The sequence below is a fragment of the Cucumis melo genome, chromosome 5 (genome assembly GCF_025177605.1).
Source record: "Cucumis melo cultivar AY chromosome 5, USDA_Cmelo_AY_1.0, whole genome shotgun sequence".
Lineage (NCBI taxonomy): Eukaryota > Viridiplantae > Streptophyta > Magnoliopsida > Cucurbitales > Cucurbitaceae > Cucumis > Cucumis melo.
This window is the reverse complement of record NC_066861.1, coordinates 14,885,198-14,894,624: the sequence shown is the minus strand read 5'-3', so window position 1 is coordinate 14,894,624 and position 9,427 is coordinate 14,885,198.

The window sequence follows — 9,427 nt, the reverse complement described above, 5'->3', positions numbered from 1 at the left end:
AGTAAAATAACTCCCAAGGGAATTATTCTACGTGTACAGAGAGGGAGAGAGTTATTTGATAATTTCCTCAATCTCTCTTAATGGTTGAGATGTGCAGAAGATTTATTTTGGTATCTCTTTGCTCTCTCTTTTTTGGACGATCTCTTTGTTCCAAAAAGAAAAAGAATTCTCTATCAAAACTTTTCCCTCACCAAATTACAGAAGCCCACAACTCTCTGTTGATTCTTACCTAACGGGAAAGACTTCGTGGTGTTTGGAGAATTCAAGAAGTTCTTGGAGGTTCTACAAAGGTTAGTTTCTTTTCTCATTTTCCTCCTTAAAAGCATGCTTAGGCTTTAGTTTTGTTTTTCATTGAATTTTTTAGTTTTATAAATTGAATTCCATTTGCACGGCGTTCATATGTTTCCGCTTTGGAAATTTCATTCTTTCAGATATGAGGTTGTTTATGTGCATGGCCTTAAATAACACACTATACATCACAACGTGTTGTGGAGATCTCAACCAACATTTTTTTAGAGTGCAAGTGGTAACTCACTTTCTCTAATGAATTTGTTACCCTACTTCACTAAGGATTGCAAAGCATGCGTTGTTTGATATGTGATTATATATAGGTGGATTTACAGACCATGGATGACATCTAGGGAAATCAAGACTCTAATTGTAGCTATCTTAGTTATAAGAGAGTACATATCAAAATAGCCAATACCTTATTTTTTTTTTGTATACCCTACAACTACTAATCTAGCATTGTATCTTTCAATTGAGTTATCAAGTCTATATTTCTCTTTGAAAATCTCTTAGGGAGATCTGCCAGGTCTCAAGTTTGATTACAGTTAGAGAGTCTAGTTCACTCTTAGTAGCTCCATGTAGCCGCTTCATGTAGCCTCTTATCCCACTAAGTGTTAGTGTAATTATACAACAAAATGTTGGATTTTTCCACTAACTTTAGGTCAAGGGTCATATGGTCATTTGACCATTCTAGTCAAAGTCAAACTTTAACTTTTTCAAGTAAAAAATCTACATTTTAACTTTTTACCATTTTGTCCGTCTTGACTAATTCTGAACTCCCGAGTATGAATCTGCGCTCATATTTTCAAAATTCAAATCAATATAAAATCGATCAAAATTTGACTTTTCAAAGTCAAAAGTCAACATTTGTTTTCAAAGTCAAAAGTCAACATTTTGATTTTTTACTACTTTAACCATTTCCATCAATTTCGAGCTTCCAAATATGAATCCGTATGCATATTTTTTAATATTTAAATCATATCTAAACATAAAACTCTATTCCAAATTTATAATCGACGACTATATATCACATATATTCATTAGTTTATCTCTCTTTACCTTATTCGAACAATTCGAATTATTCTAACATATTATTCTAAGTTAATTTCACATGAGCTAGCAAGGGAACCTAATGGACCTATAGATCATGAGCTCCAACGATCCGAGATTAACTGGGTAAACCCTTTTAAGACCTACAGAAGTGTTATTTAATTTGTGAAGCAAATGCATGGTTATGCACTTACATGACCCCAATTGTATATATGAGTTATATGTGGTGTAAAGGTTCTACGCAATCTATCGACTTGTAGACTTATCGATTAGGCTCTAAGTAGACGACTTAAGTTAGACGACAAGATTACATTATGTGATAAAATTAAGGTGTACTATGTGTAATTCTTTTATGTTGCTTAAACCTTAAGATCTATCTATTGCGTACAAGTTTTTTCTCTCTTGCCAAGTGTAAGCGAAAAGAGAGGTCTCTTAGGTAAGCCAGATTCGTATAAGGATTTTATGATAATTAAATTATAACATTTAGATTTTGTCCTATACAATGTCTGTACAATATCAAATTATATTCACAATATCTTTTTATCGAAATTAAAACAACTAAGTGCATTAAGGTGGAATTCAATGAGTGACATGGTGGAAATAGGGATGGATGTTTTTGAACTAACTCCAACTTAGTACGGACATGGAAATAAGTGGAAAAAACCATTCTACAAAATAACATGAAATGAAAAGTGGTAAGATTTCTTTCACTAGAAGAAATATGGCCTTTAATGCTGGTTTAAAACCGACATTGAAGGCCTTTAATGTCGGTTGCCAACCAACATCTTTGCTAGTGTTATTAAAGGTCTTTAATGTTGGTTTAAAACTGACATTAAAGCCCTCTTTAATATCGGTTCAAAATCGACATTAAAGGACTTCAATGTCGGTTATAAACTGACATCTTTGTTGGTGTTATTGAAAACCTTTAATGTCGGTTGACCTTTTATGTCAGTTTAATATCGACAATAAAGATGTCTTTGATATTGTTTTTGAATCGACATTAAAGACATATGTCTTTAATGTCGTTCTTAAACCGACATTAAAGATGCCTTTAATGTTCGTTTAAAACCGACATTAAAGTCCTCTTTAATGTTAGTTTAAAATCAACATCAATGTCTTGTTTCTAGGTTCGTTTTTTCAAATTTATTTTTATTAAATTGTTTCATTATTGTCCATTTTTTATGATGACAAAATGGACATTATTTGTCTCGAATTACGTTAAAAAATGTTTGCCATTGTTTGTAAAAAATATAAATAAAATTGCTTGCATGCTAGCTATAGAATGCCTACTACTTAGTGGCAAACCTTATATTTCTATTTCACCTGGAGTGCACATAAGATCCAACACCTAAAATACCTGCATACACTTTTCCGCACTTTCAATATATCACTACAACAAATACACATCATCCAACACCAACATATAGTCACATACCAATAAACACAACTATATTCAACATCATATGACCAACTACTCCAAATCTTCCAATATATCCACCTATATATATTCACATATCAAACAACACATGTTGTTTTCCATGACAAACTGATAATAACACCTTCAATGTACAAGATCCAACACCTAAAATACCAGTACACTTTTCCACACTTCTATAGAGTACTACAATAAATACAATCATCCAACACCTATATATAATCACATATTTGAATAAACACACTATATCTAACCACTATAAGTGAAAACTCAAAATCTAAATATAATATGTAAGATCGTGATTAATAACTAATGTATATGTACAACAACAAGTTCCTCCACTAACTAAAGTATATTTACAAACTATATAACAAACAACAGTACGAGATCGCCCGCCCTTCCAAAAACTATAGAATCAACCGTCTCTATAAAAACTTAATTCAAAACTTCAAGCAGAAAAACCCAAAACTGAAGTATATACAACAGTCGGTTCCTTCACAAACTAAAGTCAACTACTAACTTAACTCGACGAAAAAAACATGTAAAAGTTTACACAAATCAGCCAACAAAACTTGCCCATTTTGTTCGAATCTCGTCAATCTCCTATTGCCTATATGCATTTTTTGTATTGATCAACTACACATAGAGAGAAAGACATGGAAAGAATGAGTTTAGATCCTAAATTGTAACATATAAAAAGTGAAATTAGAAACTTAAAAGGCTAGTAATAGAAGTACTAAAATTATGCACTATCTCGTGTATGTACTTTTGTACATAGTACCCACACCCTACAGAATCCAATTGACGAAGGCACTGCATGTATATAAATTGGATACAAATTTTTCTTATGTTTCATAAAAAAATAATTATGTGTCAATGCCAATTACCTTTACAGGTTTCTATTTTGGAGTTGACCGATAGCATTGTAGATCGTGTTTAGCTTGCCATGTCTTCAACCCTCTAAATATTTTGAAACATTACGAGACAATAAAGTTAAATAAGAAGTAATAAAGTGAATACACTTACACATTTATGACACCATGAATGTCTTCATTGACTTTACTTCAAAGAGAGTCGAAGACATAAATACAATTTTCTGAAAGATCAATGACATGCAACATCCAATGAGAACTACAATAAGGAACATCTTCACTGACAGTACACATTTAAGCTCAATGGAAAAAAAATTAATGTGTTCCTCTTCTTTATTTACCCGGTATTATATGGAATTAAATTTATTTGTTCCAATCTAGCTGCTTCTAACTAGTTGGCTAGATTTCTGGATTGAAGACCGCGATCCTTGATATGTGACGATATTTTTGATTGGTCAATAATAAAAAACTTCCTTGCACAGTCACATTCATCCCAAAGATATCTAAGTAAAAGCAACTATAGTTAAAATATGAGCAAAACAACTATAATAGTGGTATTGGAGAAAAAGATGAATAAAAGTTGTCTTATACTTATGTAATATACGCTAGTATACAAATCTAGCCTATTTCAACCATGCCGCAGTAATGCAACAAGTCTTCACGAGCTAAATAAACAAATCTGTCTCTTCTAAATATTAGCTCGTTCATTGGGATTCAAACCATGTCCACATCCTTCATGTTGTTCACGACATATCTATTTAATAGCTTAATTGTCCAGTTAAATAATGTTAGCTAAATAGTAAAAAAGAGACACACTTGTTTGTCATCGATCGTAGAAACAAGCCGACGAGGCCATTCATCAATGTTTCCTAATGCTTGATTTAAGGTCTCTATCTTGTCCTTCATTGGATTGGGTATAGTTAAATTTTCTCCCGTAACCACATCTTCTAAAACTTTAACTTTGGGATAACCAATGTTATCATCGACTACCGTGGCTACTACAACGATATTATTAATGGATCTTATAGATAATTGGCATGGTGTTCCCTTTACAAATATTTAAAGCATCATTAAGAACAATTGATCCTATATCGTTAAGAAATTAAAAGTGACAATAAAATCAATTACCTCCACTCCTTTGTTACTAGGTGTGTTGCCCATATCCTCATCGACATCAAGATCTATGTTAATACTTCCAATAGACGACCTCGAGTGATTACTAATCTTCTTGTAACATTTTCATCTCGAGTCATCCTCTTCTTTATGACATATTTCAACTTCAGGAGTTATCATTTTCTCCTTCCCTTTTACTGTGTTGAAATATTGTGATTGAGAGACAAAACCACCCACGCCTCTTACACGTCCACTGTGCTCCTTGGAACCCAATGCATTAGTCAAGATGTCCTCATTTTTATGTGTTGCTACCAATTCATCCTATAAAACAATACAAGTATTTTCATCATCAGATAGGTTTACAAAAGATTATGTATTGTAATCATAAGTATACTTACAATCTGTGAGGCACAATCTCGAGTAGCATCATTAAAATAATCATTATTTCTTCCTTTCCCCGCTTCTTTTCAAAGAGTTGAACGATAGGAAACATTACGCGTTATATTCTACAACCAAAGATATATATCTAATTAACGTAAACATATTAAGATAAATTCTTTAATTTAATTAGAAAGACTCACTAGTTCATCGACAAGATTCGCACATCCTTTACAAGATATGTGGTGATTGTATACGCATTTCGACCTTCTTTCTCTTTAAATACAACTATAATCCTGTATAACACATTAGTTTGTAGGTAAATACCAAAACAATATTAAAGTGAACATGTAATTAAAATTATTTACCTCCCATTCATCACTTAGTCTAGCATCCACAAACGATTCCCAATCTTCTTGATTTATATGAGAATAGATTTTAGGAGGAATCTGAAAGAGTGATGATTGATCCTTAGATAGAAGTATATACTTCTGAGCCAACGTGGTCTTGAAAGTTGGAAACTTTTTTGATGTAGGCATAAGTATAGAATGTTTGGCATTGGGGTGTAAATTCAAGGACATCTACACAATAAAATAGAAAGCATATTTGGACATAGGGTACAAATCAAACTACATTGTATGAAATATATAATTATAAAATTCATATCGATATACAATCATAGATTTTATCTTTTAGCTCATTCGGAACTTCTTTACAAGATTTGTATGTGATAGAAATCTGTTGTTGAACGCACACACCAATGTAACTTTGCATTTTCTTATAAGTTGCTCCAATAAGTTGCCCATGTTCATTAAATTGAATGAGGAACCGTTGTCCAGAATTTCTCACTGATGCCAACTCAGACGTTGTAGTTGGGCCACGTGGAACAAATGATTTGTTTTCTACTTCTAGAAGCATTTGTCTTTCATCTTTACTGTTATCCTCCATCTATGAATCTGCAAAAAATAGACATACATTAGTAAGTAAAATAATGACATACCATAAGCATAAAAATTATATTCCAAACTGTAAACATAAATACATTATATAGCAAAGACATACCATAAACATAGAAATTATATTACGAACTCGAAACATAAGTACATTATAAAGCAAAGTAATGACATACCCTTATCTACCAATCTACCCTCCCAACCATGTCTAATATATGTTGTAGTTGTATCATCAATCTTGTTAGGTGTATCAACATGAGGCATCCTTTGAATGGCTTCATAACCACACTCTTGAAGCATATCTCCTATTTCATCTTTAAAGAAATCTTCTTCAATAATTCTTTGTGGAGATGTTAAAACCACTGACCATTCAGGATTTGAAGAATCTTGGACATAGAATACTTGTTTTATTTGGGTGGCTAAAATAAATGAGTCTGATTTATGCCCAATACGTTTGAGATCCATGATGGTAAACCCAAGCTCATCCACTTTAACTCCACTTCTATTATCAATTCAATCACACTTAAATAAAATAAAAGATAAATAATGGATCTCCCATATCTCTTGTATTACGCCATGAAACGTCATATCTGACATGACAGGGTTTTTATCCTTAGAACTAGAGACTTGCATCGTAGTAGTTGTTGTACTAACTCCATTATTTTGAACTCTCATAATATCATCACGCCTTTTTGTGTGATAGTAATAACCATTAATCATGTAACCAGAATAAGTGGCCATATCTAGAGAAGGTCCGTGAGCTATCCAATTTAAAGAAGGCGTGATGGAATTTTTGGGAACTTCGAGAGCAAGTTCAACCTACAAAATATATTGTATTTAGTTAAATCCAAAACAAACATGAAAGAGTTTGATTATAGTGATTACCGATGTGGATAGCTACCGATTGAATGTGTGATTATGTTTTTGAATCCATTTTTTACTTCGAGCTTTACCAGAGTTAGACTTATGCAAACTCTCCATATGTTGTCTATCATAAATGTCAAATTATTAAGTAATTACACAACAAACTTACGTAGTATGAGAATAGATAGGGTTTAGCATGTACTCGACGTATGGTAGAATATCATTTATATTTTGAATGACGTAAAGAAGAGCTTGATCTAACTGCTCCTTTCTCGGTCTGATAAAAGAAGAAGCTGATAATGCTCTATCCATGTTTGAATCTCTTTTTATTACAAATGAGTTAAGTCCAATAGAACTAACTCCAACAACAAATTTAGAATAGAACTCTATAGCCTTTTCAACAATATAATTTTCTACCATACATCCTTCTGGGTCGATTTCTATTTCACACATAAGTTTTTAGGACTTTCATATATTGTTCAAAAGGATACATCCACTTTAGATGAATAGGTCTACAAAACTTAATTTCTCTTATGAGATGCACTACAGGGTGTACCATTATAGTGAAAAATGATGGTGGAAAATACTTCTCCAATAGGCATAAAGTGACAACTACATCTTCTTGCATTCCTTTTAAGTGTGATGAATCAATTGTCTTCTTACATATAACATTAAAGAAGAAGCATAGCTGAATAATTGGAAGTTTTACATGTTTCGATAGAATACAAGTTTTACTTCTCTGGAAAGTAATGACATCATGACTCATGTAAGAGAGTTGGCAGATGATTTGACGTTGGCGGATGATTTGACATTGCCGTCCAATTCGAATCCAAAATAAGGATATGCAGAGACACATGACGATTTATTATTGGATCTCTAATCGCCACCAAAGTTAGTTATCATTCTGGTATGGGTAGGCTTTACCTAAAAGGAAGCTATAAATAGTGGGATCTCAGTCATTGGAGTTATTTTTCTGACCATAAGCTTCCTGAGGAGAAAATTTGAAGAATCTGAAATCCTCAGAGAACTACAATCAGCCAAAATCCAGCAAGGACCTACAAGCGAGTGCGAAAGGGAAATTTGAGTTGAAAGCCAGACGCTGAAGCTATTTGGTTAAGATTGTGAATGGTTATTCTTAGTAAAGAGGATTTCAAAAATTTTCCTGAATGAATCTATAAATGTACTTTTTAAAAAGATTAGGATTATATACCTTCTTCCTTATGCTTTTTAATTCCAAAATACACCATTTTATGCATGAACTGGATTTTGTGGTGTAGGAGTGAGATAGTCATACCATGCATGAGAAGTGATTACTAAATAATTGAAAAGATACATGTACTTGGAGAGAATGTCTTGCAAATAAGAGAATGTCTTGCAAACGGTCTTCTCGAAGAAAATGTACTTGGAGATATCTCTTTGAATATGTATGCCTAAAAGAATTGTGTGTATATCCATATATATATATAAAAGTGTACATATATTCTAGGACTCTTATTGTTGCTTGAATAGAAAAATGAGAGTCCTAAGGAATACATGGAACTTAGTAAAATTGAAATAGAATGGCTTTGTACGCTACACGTTATGATACTCCATTCTTGATTTGTGATATGGAATGGAATTCTCTATCCATGATGTGTGATCTTGGATGAGATGCCTTATACTTGCTGTGTGAACTGGTAAGGGATGCCTTTGCTTTTTGTGAGATTTGGTAATGGAAGACCCTTAATGGGTTGAGATTGACAAAGCTTGCTAAAAGCATTGAGTTTACTCCGCATAGCTACAATTGAAAAAAGAGTGTGGTAAACGCTTGGGCCAAGGAAAAGGTACAAATACTTAATTTCACTTACGAAACGAAAGGATTCTAAATGTTGATTATGTTTTAATTGCATGTTATTATGCTGCCTTCCCTTGAATAATCTCCTATTCTGAATAGCTCAAAATCATTAGATAAAAGATCCCACTTACTAGACAATTTTGTCTACCGTTTTAAATGTTAGTTTTGTCCCCCAGGTAGCGAAGGACATCCGACGTTGAACTTGCTATCTTGATCGCCTATTGTGCCTCCTCAATCGCATCATTTTGGTAGTGACCACTATTCTCTCGCGTTTGGTTTAGAAGCTAGACAAGAAAAGTTTAAGTGTTGTTAAGTTGCATTTTGTTCTCTAAAGAAAAACTTTGTATTAGACACCAAATGTATTCACTTATTTCAAAAATCTATGAAGTTGTCTTCTTTCATACTTGTTCGTATATTGTCTTAAAAATTTATGGGCGTGGTACTTATTTTTGCTTACTAGACGTTTAACGTTTACCTCATGGGAGTTATGCGTAGAGGGTCTAGGCGGCATACCTCTCCTTAGTCGCAGAAAGTGACTTGGGAGGGGGCGTGACAAGTGGTATGAGAGCATAAGTTCTTAGATAAGGTCTCAAGTAGAATCAAGCATATGGCATCATGTATTAGTACAAGAGTTTAATAT